Here is a 10017-nt window from a genome sequence, read left to right as displayed (position 1 = left end):
ATTCAAACTGTAAGTTGTTTTTTTTTTTTTCGAATACCCTTCAAGTCTGCTTTTGTACTCTACGCATACTTATGCTGATGGGTGGATGAAGTCGCAGACATATCAGGAAAGACAAATTTTGTCACCGGATGCAATGAAAAAAATCGGACAATATACTAGTATAAGAACATATTCTCTCGTTATGCTCTCCATTGGATAAATAAAAAGCAGAAAGCTGAAATTATACCCACACTAAACCTAAAACATCTTTTACCTCTGCTCTCTTTCTTATGTTAAAAATTTATCCATAGCTTCTGAAACATTTTAAATGCTATGGAAAGATAGTCTACGGCTCTATGTATTTAGAAAGGAAAACCTGGTGAATGTATTTAGCTTGAAACCACTTTATTACAGAAACATGGGAATAAACTATACACTATTTTTTGTTTAGTGTAATCTATATATTCCCACACATTTATTCCAACCACTGACAAGCTTTTCAATTCCACGAGAGAAGAAGTTTGCAAAAAAAGTGTAGAAAGTTATACCCAACATTTTAAACTTCATCGCCCTTGGACTTATACCCCGAAAAGACGCATCTTTAAATAGCTCAGCCATAATATCAGACTCAGTGGGAACAAGATCGGATCTGTCTGACTGATGTGGTCTCAAGTTTTACTGGAATGCATCAAGGAGTTTGATGCATTCAGGCACTGGCCTAGAAACTTGAAGGGTGGAGCACATCCTATGGTAATTTGCTGCTAAAAGTACATCTATAACCAGGGAGGAACTGAACAGGTTTTATATAAAAATGCTAACATGTTTTCATAATTCGCAACAACGGATCACACAAATAGTTTCTTTCATTCCTTTTTTCTATCCTTTTTAGACGGATGTATAACATATCTTAAAAGTGCTCAGTGTGACCTCCCTGTAATGCGGTTGATATCTTGACAATGTTCTAATTGGTGCCCAATTCTGAATGAAGTCAGGATCCAAGAAAACAATTAGCATTCGCAGTTCGGTTTCACGAATCTCCAGTAGATTCGCTGACATGAGTGGTATATAGACTTCATCTTTTGCAAATCCTCAGCAGTAAATGTCGAGTGGAGAAAGATCGTGTGGTCCTGGCAGTCATGGAATGCAGCCACAACAACCAGTCCATCTTCTGAAAGTAGTTTTAGAATAAAGTGACCAGACGTCCCGTTTTTAAGTTAGATGTCAAGTTGTCACGACAAAGATTACCGGAAGCCGCATAGTCCATTTTTTCTGATAGTGCCATCTTATTTATAAGTTAGATAAGCATTTTGTAAATAGTACTTTTCTTTCAATTTTATTAGATGTTCGTCAAATTGACTGCACAGCAGGAAATAATCGTTAACATGCTGTTCAGACTACGTCACTTATGGCTTCTTATATCTGCAACGTTCGGTTTTATAAGTAAAACTATTATATGAATAATATTTCAGGGTGATCACGTAAATTCGCGTATGCGACAAGACAATTCGACGAAATGGCAGTTTCGTATTTGTCTTGTACACCGAAACGTCATGCACTGACTATCGCACATGAACTTCATGGCGGATTGTATAATTACTCCCCAGTCCTTTTCATTATTAACTATCTTGAATTTGGTTCTGCTCAAGTTGGTTGTTGTAAAGTTTTAGGGCCTATCACCAACTTAGACTATACTGTGCCGTATATATATTTGTAAAAATGCGTGTGTTCTGTGGTCGATTTACTGGAGAAATCATGATCATTAATATTGAACAAGATTTTGTCTACATTCTTTTAAAAATTAAAAAAATAAAATTGTCTACATAGATAAATGGTTATGTCTAGACTAAACTAATAATGTAGTTTCAGTAAGAGAGACGAGAATAATGCTTAAATTAGATTTGAGTTCATGTTCGTCGGAAATTAAGTTAATTATTTTCTTCTAGAATAATATAAAGATTATATCTGTACGACCTTCCCTTAATAAATAATTTCCTCCTTTATATTTAATAAAAACAAATACATTTCATAAGCCAAAAAAAGAAATTACATTAATTTTTGCCAAAGGATTTTCTGATTGATTTTGAGAGGTAAGTAAATCTAAAAACCAGAGAACCTTTAAAAAGTGACGCCAGACCAACATAGCGTGATGTAATAATATAGCATTTTGTTCGGCATTGCTCACGTATGAATGTACGAGTTGGCCACTTCACCGAGGACACCGAGTTGCGAGTAGGCTTCCCTTCAGAAAAGCTTGGATTCGTCGTGGCATGAACTCACTGTGATGTCAAAAGCGTTCCATAGGAAGGATGGTCCATGTTATCTCAGCTGTTTTCCACAGTTGTTGAAAATTGGTTGGCTGCAGAAGTCTACTCTGAAGGGGTCACTCCATCTCATCACATTGGCGATCAGTTGGATTGAGATCTGCTCACAGGGAAAACCACTGAAGCAGGATGAATTCACTTTCATGTTCCTGGAGCCGATTCTGCACAATTCTGGCCTCGTGACATGGTGTATTACCTTGTTGGAAGAACCAACTGTGGATGGATACACTGCAACCATGAAGGGATGCGCTTGGTCGAAAAGAATTTCCTGATAACTGATATTATCAAGAAACCAATTCATAACACGAAAACACTCCATTCCAATTCACCAGCCTGCATTGTTGACATCTGGCAGGACAAGTCCATGGACTTGTCTTGCCAGATGTCATCGGTAGATGTTATACGTCCACCGATGGCAAACCGACCGACAAACATACGCTGTTTAAGGATATAATACACATGGATGTATGAGTTTGTTCTCTTGAATAACCTTAATATGAAATATATCCATATATATTTGACTACTACTTCATATCAAATGGTACTAACAGTGATGATGTTGCTGAAGGAGCGCTGCTTCATTTCATAAAAAGGATAGGTGTTCCTAATAAAATGGTTACTCAATATATTTTGCATCCCATTCACCGGCTGGGACTGAGGAGATAAAAAGAATTATTTCATTTCCAAGTCGAATAAATTTCTGATTTTGCAATAACGAGGCTTCCTATATATAGGATGATCTTTTATTAAGAATATTTCTGCGGTGAACGACCTCAGATGAACAGACAGTCCAATATCAATATGCAGAGGCGCGATTTCGATTTTCGGACAAGCAATCACTTACTTCTATCACATTTAGTTAGAGCAACCATTTAAAGAAACGATAAGAACTCTCTCTCAGAGCAGCCAAATTAGGCAACTGCTGCCATACTACTGTTTCATCAACGTATATTGAAATACAGAGAGACAAGTAAGTCAAAGTTGAAGGGTCATGGTTAACAATTTAAGATAGATACAGCATGTGCTAATTTATATTTTTTTAATCGAGTTGGATGGAACCTATGCGGCCCAATTATTGTTTCTAATCCAGAGATATCCCCAACTGATTACACTTACACTTGTGTCTAAAAATTAAGTTAAAACCATAAAATCTGAGATTTCGAAGGAATGTATATTTGATCGAATTCTATCAAGCCTTTGTGTTTTAGTGTATTATTAAAAGACTGGATTATACTGAGCTTGAAAAGAAATATGCTTCTATTTTCATGGACCATAATTATGAGATCATGACTAATTAAAACTGACGTGGCTAATCCTGCAATTCAGGCATTTAATAGGAGGAAAGAAGATGGGTTGGCCATTTTTTTTTTATTTTTTAAGTTTTATTTAATTTAAACACACACACAGAAAGATCCCAAAAATGTTAAACAAAGAATTCTCACAAACGAGTTCGCACGCTGTTTACAAGAGTGGCAAAATATCCCACTCCTCTACCAGATTCCATGATAATTAGTATGCCCTGTACTGTGTCCTGTTCCTCGATAAACTATCATAACATTTCCTCTGTTTCATCTCATTTCCAGTTTACAGAGCAGTGTTCGAAAATAAAATAAAAAATTCAGAAATAGAAATTTATTTTTGAAAAGTTGTTTGTCGTTTCAGCATGCTGTGTGTTCCACAAGTACAATTTACCTTTGTTGATGTTTGGGTTTTTGCGCCGAATTCACTAAGGCTGTGAAGCGGCATTACATTACAATGCCTGTGTTACGTGTATTCTATGGTTGGTGGGCTTTTTTTTCTAAATAAAAAAAAACTCGATTTTTTGTTGCCCGTACAGGTCCTGACCCGAGACCGACTAATTTGGCCATGATGTAGAAAAAGGCCCAGGAATACACATTTACGAGAATGCATCTATTTATACCTACTTTACCTAAATATCAAGGATACGTCTCGTAAATCTTCCACCTCGTGTGGAAAAGGCCTGAGTTCGAACCCCGCCAATGACGCGAGGAATTTTTGCAAATTTAACGTGGCTGAGTTGGTCAGCCTTAGGCGAAGAATGTATGTTTGTTTTGTTGAACAAAAACTCGGTTTTTCATCCAAAAAACAGCAAACCGACCAAAGGATACATGCAGTTACAAATACATTATACTAATGCCTCATACCCTTAGTTTCTTTGGCGCTTAACACGCATCTAATACGTGACGCCTGGTAAATAAACTGCTTACTGTATTTCAATGAGTGGAGTAATCCAAAGAGTGCGTGCGTGTGTGTGTGTCTGTGTGTGCTGCTGCAGTTATTGGAAGTAGATAACAGTAAAACTTGAGGGAGTCGTTGTTGGCCGAGTGATGAAGCCCTTCAAGAATGTAAGTCTATGTTTTTCGTTTTAGACCGTATTTTAGGGCATTCTCGAAAGCTGTTATCGACAGTACGTCTGTTGTTGTTCTACTGGCGTGGAAGTAATACGGTATTATGCGCTTCAACCGTTTCAAAGATGCGCTGCCTGCTTGGTGCTGCACGTAAAAGGTGCGCGTGTGCGATGGACATAATCTTCTTTGTATGCGCCCAAGTTGTAACTTGAGTCAGAAGTGCTCAATGCAAACTAATTAACTAATTAAGATTTTTTTTTTTTATTGTATATCAGTTTAAACCATGAACGGCTTCGTCTTTAGCCATCTGCTTGAATGTACATCATACTCACAAATTAATGACAAAGTTATTTACAGCGCCCACATTTAATTATTGATTGCATCGTTAAAAAAACATTAATTTAAAGAAAGCGGAAATCGGTAAATATAGCTTGTTTCTATACTTTAATCTCAAAATCACTGAAAAGTTCAGCTGTTTTTAAAACCGTTGTTTCTTTAAGAGTGACTGAAACTGATTCTATTAACTTCATTCGTCCATTTGATTATGTAAAACCTTATGATTTATTCCATTTGTGAATATAATTTGTAAATCGTAGGATAACGGCTGGGTAAGAAAAATGTTTTAGTTGGGGTTTACCTCTAAGTTGGGGAAAGAGACAGCAAAGGAGTTCTCCTTGCCTGTATTGAGGAGGGGTCCCTTTTCAATCCGGAGCCCAGGTGCATTGACCCGCTACGCTCTACCCAAGAACGGGCCCCTGGCTTTTGGCAAGGTGGGACTTTAGGTGACTAGCTTAGTGAGAGAATGTGCAGATTCTTGGTGACAGTTTGGCGTTCCCATTGGATGCTACTGAGATTCGCGTGGAGGGCGAACTTTGCAATGAAAGTGTTTTGAAAGGTTGCAGGAACGGAATCGCGAGGTATATAGAGCCGAAATGGTGGGAGGCATTTTGGATGTGTTTAGCGGAAAAGCCAGTGGAGATTATATCCCCACATCAGTTCTTTCTTTATAGCCTAAATTTCTGCAAATATTTTTGTTTTGGCGTTTATAAAAAGGTGGATGAAAGTACCTTCGTCCACAGGGAGTCCATGTTTAAGTTCAGGAGTGACCGTGTTGATTTTCGCTTCATGTACGTAATTCAACATTATTATTGATCTTCTTTTCAATAACGTTTCATTGAGCCGATTTTTTTGAATTCAGCTCAAGACCTATGCTTTCAAGATTTTTTTTAAATCAGGCAAATTGGCTGGTGGACTGCTAATCACTTGCAGCATGGGAGAAAAAGAGAAGTCATTCGGCTAAATAAATACCACAGAGAAAAGAAAAGTAAGTAAGTCGATAAGGTACCTTCTTGTCACACACCTGTTGAGATGGTTAGCTGATATTGTAAATTGCTATTCTTTTTCATTAATTTCCTTTCCAGAAGACGTACCTTTGTTAGGTATAAAAACTTACTTGTGATTCCGAACATCTAAGCTATAAAGCAGTGCAGCAACGTCCAGCTTGTCAGAAGCATTCTTGACATAATATCTTAAAATCTAAAAAGATGTCCAGTTGAATTTTATTGTTATCTATATATTAATACGGAAGCCGTTTACTTGAGACGGCCATTGTGAACGATAGGCCTAATCGATCAGGTTGAAAGTGGTCTCAAATTGAAGATGGTTCTTCCTAGGTGTGCAGAAAATGGGAAAATATAAAAATTCCGAATAGTTTTATTTTATGGTACGGGCCAGTTTTGTCCGCTGCCTAATTAGCCCCGCTAAGCCGCCATGCTACTCTGACTGGTCGTGTTAAACGCACCTTGCGGAAAAGAAGAAACACGTGTTTTCGTGTTCCTGCAAATGAATCCAGGATCGGTCTGAAATGGGCATTTAAGGATCCGAAATATTTAATATGTCACAGTATTGGCTTACTTAGTGAAAGGCGTGTTCATTGTCAAACCTTACATTTTAAGTGTAAAAAAGTCGAGGATCATTTTATTTTACTGCGGAATATGGCAGTTACAGAAGGATTGATCAATGGTACGAGACTTATAGTCAAAGTTATGCATCAGAATTGTTTGGATCTAGAAATAGTAATAACAGGAGAAGCTAAAGGCAAACGGGTACTCTTACCTCGTGTAGATTTGACTTTGCCATTCTCATTTAAGAGACGGCAGTTTCCTATTCGGCTGGCTTTTGCAATAAATAAAAATCAAGGGCAAACGTTTGATAGAGTCGGAATTTCGCTTACTAACCCTGTATTTAGTCATGGCCAATTGTATGTAGCAATGTCTCGGGTCAGATCATTCCAGCGTGTTAAGATAAGGTTACCAGAAGGGCACAAGAATATAAAAAAATGTCGTTTTCAAAGAAGTATTATAGAGGCTGTACTACATTTTGTACATGTGAAATTGTTACGCAAAGTGCACATTTCGAATAATCTGAAAGATGGTGAAACGAACGAAAATTTATAAGTTTCCTCAGACACAAGAAATGAGAAAGGATTCGACGCGTACTGGCTTACCTGCTCACAAAAAAACACGGACTACATTTCTTTAGGACAGCTAGAGAAAAACTCTGCTACCAATTGCGAAATTTTCGCAACGGGTACAGCTAGTACGTTATAATCTAAGCTATATTGTGCTTCATAGCCGATCGACTACCACCAACCTTATGAGGGGAAACAGTGGTTAAAAATGATCAGTTATAAACCCTTAATAGAAAATATTAAGGGTTTATAACTGATCATTTGACTCCATACAGCATAAGGCAATGTTTCGGGCACTGGAAAGACAAGGCATAGATACCCCATATATTATGATTTTGAAAAAAAATATATGAGAACGCTACCTCCTTTATTAGACTAGACAAAGGCAGTAGCAAATTTAAAATCGAGAAAGGAGTTCGACAAGGAGACACAATATCTCCGAAGCTGTTTACTGCTGCCCTTGAGGAAGCTTTCAGAAGATTAGACTGGTCGCAGAAAGGAGTCAATGTGAACGGAGAGTACCTAAACCATTTACGATTTGCAGATGACATTGTGGTCATAAGCCACGATCCCAAAGAATTAGAGGAAAATCTTAATCAGTTATGCACAGTTAGTAAGGATTTTGGACTAAAGATGAATATGGTTAAAACAAAAGTAATGATGAACAAGTATGCCATAGGAAGGGACATAATGATTGAAGGAGCAGTAACTGAAAAAGTGGAGTCATATACTTATCTTGGAAAAGTTATTAGCTGTAATAATGATAAATGACTGGAAGCCAAGAGAAGAATAAATTTTGGATGGATAGCATTCAAGAAATATAGTCACATAGTGAGGAGCAATATCCCAGTTTGTCTGAAACGTAAAATAATGAACAATGTATACTCCCCACCATGACTTATGGAAGTGAAACTTGGACACTCACCAAAAGAATGGAAGAGAAGCTGAGAACTACACAGCGAAGAATGGAACGAATTATATTGGGAATCAGACTGTTAGATAAGAAGAGAAACACATGGATTAGGCAGCAAACTCAAGTAAAGGACATTCTTATCAAAACTAAAGAACTAAAATGGTCTTGGATTAGGCAGCAAACTCAAGTAAAGGACATTGTTATCAAAACTAAAGAACTAAAATGGTCTTGGACAGGACACATAGCTCGAAGACATGATGACAGATGGACTAAGAAAATAACAGAATGGTGCCCATCAGGAGATAGAAGAAAACCTGGAAGACAACGGCGGAGATGGATAGATGAAATTCATGAGTTTGTGGGTAGTAAATGGATGGCCATTGCACAAAACAGAAGGAACTGGAAAGTTGCTGGAGAGGCCTTCACCCTGCAGTGGATTGAAAATGGCTGCTGATGATGATGAATAGAAAGTAACCTATATTTATCAGGACCCTTGCGGTAGCTTGTTCGGGGTATGGAAGTAACAAGATAGGTGCCCAGTAGTCGAATGCATTTAGAAAAAAGTTCTAAACGGGTTCTTAGGGTTCTTCCCTCATCGCGGGAAGCACCCCGCAGAGTTGTAATAGTGCAATGCTCTCTATAATTCAAGCAGAAGACCACAGACGGACGTCCCACCGGTGAATGCAAACACTCCAAAAAATTTATGAAGTAAAAGAAAGAAGTTCAGTTGTTAAGTTATTGTTTTATTCAATTTTAGATTATGTACAACCAACAGTTGTTTCCCAGCAAATAAGGATACTGCTGTACTTTCAGCAATACGTTTAAGTGGAAAATTTGTTGAAGTTAATATACATATCAGTTGATAAGCTTGTTTTTATATTTGTCTCTATCAGCTTGTTTTTACATCTTGGTCGAGTTAATTAGTCCCAGGATAGGGTTAGTTGGTATTTTACTTTCGAAAACCGAGATTTTTCATTTAAAAAAAAAAAAAAAAAAAAAAAGATAGACTATAGAATGCGTGCAATTTCCACAAAATACTAACGCCTTAATAGTCTTAGTTATCCCGGCTTAAATGCTCGGATTTTGCTCCTTTTCGACTATCATCGTTTCGGGGCTCTGAAAAATGCCATTCGCCGTTGAAAATTTAGGGACGGCAAATTCTGGGTATTAGCGTACCCACATTTTTTCTAAGTCAGAGCAGTTGCTTTGATCTAGAGAAAATCTGTTTTTTAGTTTTGATTGGGTCTCCATGTGGTCGCTGAAGCTACCGTCCTGGGGGGTACTTCCCCCCCCCCGCCCCCGAATCTGGATGATGTCGTTGGCAAGCAGGGAAATTATGTGGAGAATGCGCATGAAAGCATTATCCGCTAATTCTTTCAGTAGGTTTTACATTTTTTTACAATAAACTTTGACGAACAACAAAAAAATAATAATAATAACAAATATTACTTTCTAAACCACCCTGGCTATTTAAAAGTGTAGACCCAGTAGACGTTCAATGTGATTAAATCTGTACGATCGCCTTGGACAACACAAAACGAGGCTTTCTTTCGCCGCGATAACTTGAACAGAAAAAAAGAGCAGTGGTATAATCAGTTCGGAACATCTGCTAGGTGTTCTGCACCTTAAGCTCGTTCTAATGTTCAGAAAGGTGTTTTTTCATCAGTTAATTCCTAAGTAACGCCACCAACTCTTTGTTTCCTGTCCAATAAATTTAATCCTGCGTCGGATTTGGCAGTGGACCAAGTTTAGACTGTATAGCTACCTACAAAGGACTACTGTTCTTTCTTGCCTTTCGGACCAACCTCGCTCTATCCACTTAAGTGATGAACGATTTAATTTTTTATTCCCTTGGCAGCTTGCCAACTACAGAAGCTGCAGGTTTTGGAGAAAGAAACTTGTTGGTGCAAAGCGTTTTTTCTGACTTCATAATCTCCATTTCAAATCTCCTTTAACAAAATTATT

This window comes from Mastigoproctus giganteus, chromosome 1 (genome assembly GCF_048544385.1).
Source record: "Mastigoproctus giganteus isolate SK-2022 chromosome 1, ASM4854438v1, whole genome shotgun sequence".
In the NCBI taxonomy this organism is placed as follows: Eukaryota; Metazoa; Arthropoda; class Arachnida; order Uropygi; family Thelyphonidae; genus Mastigoproctus; species Mastigoproctus giganteus.
Note: the sequence above shows the minus strand (reverse complement) of the source record.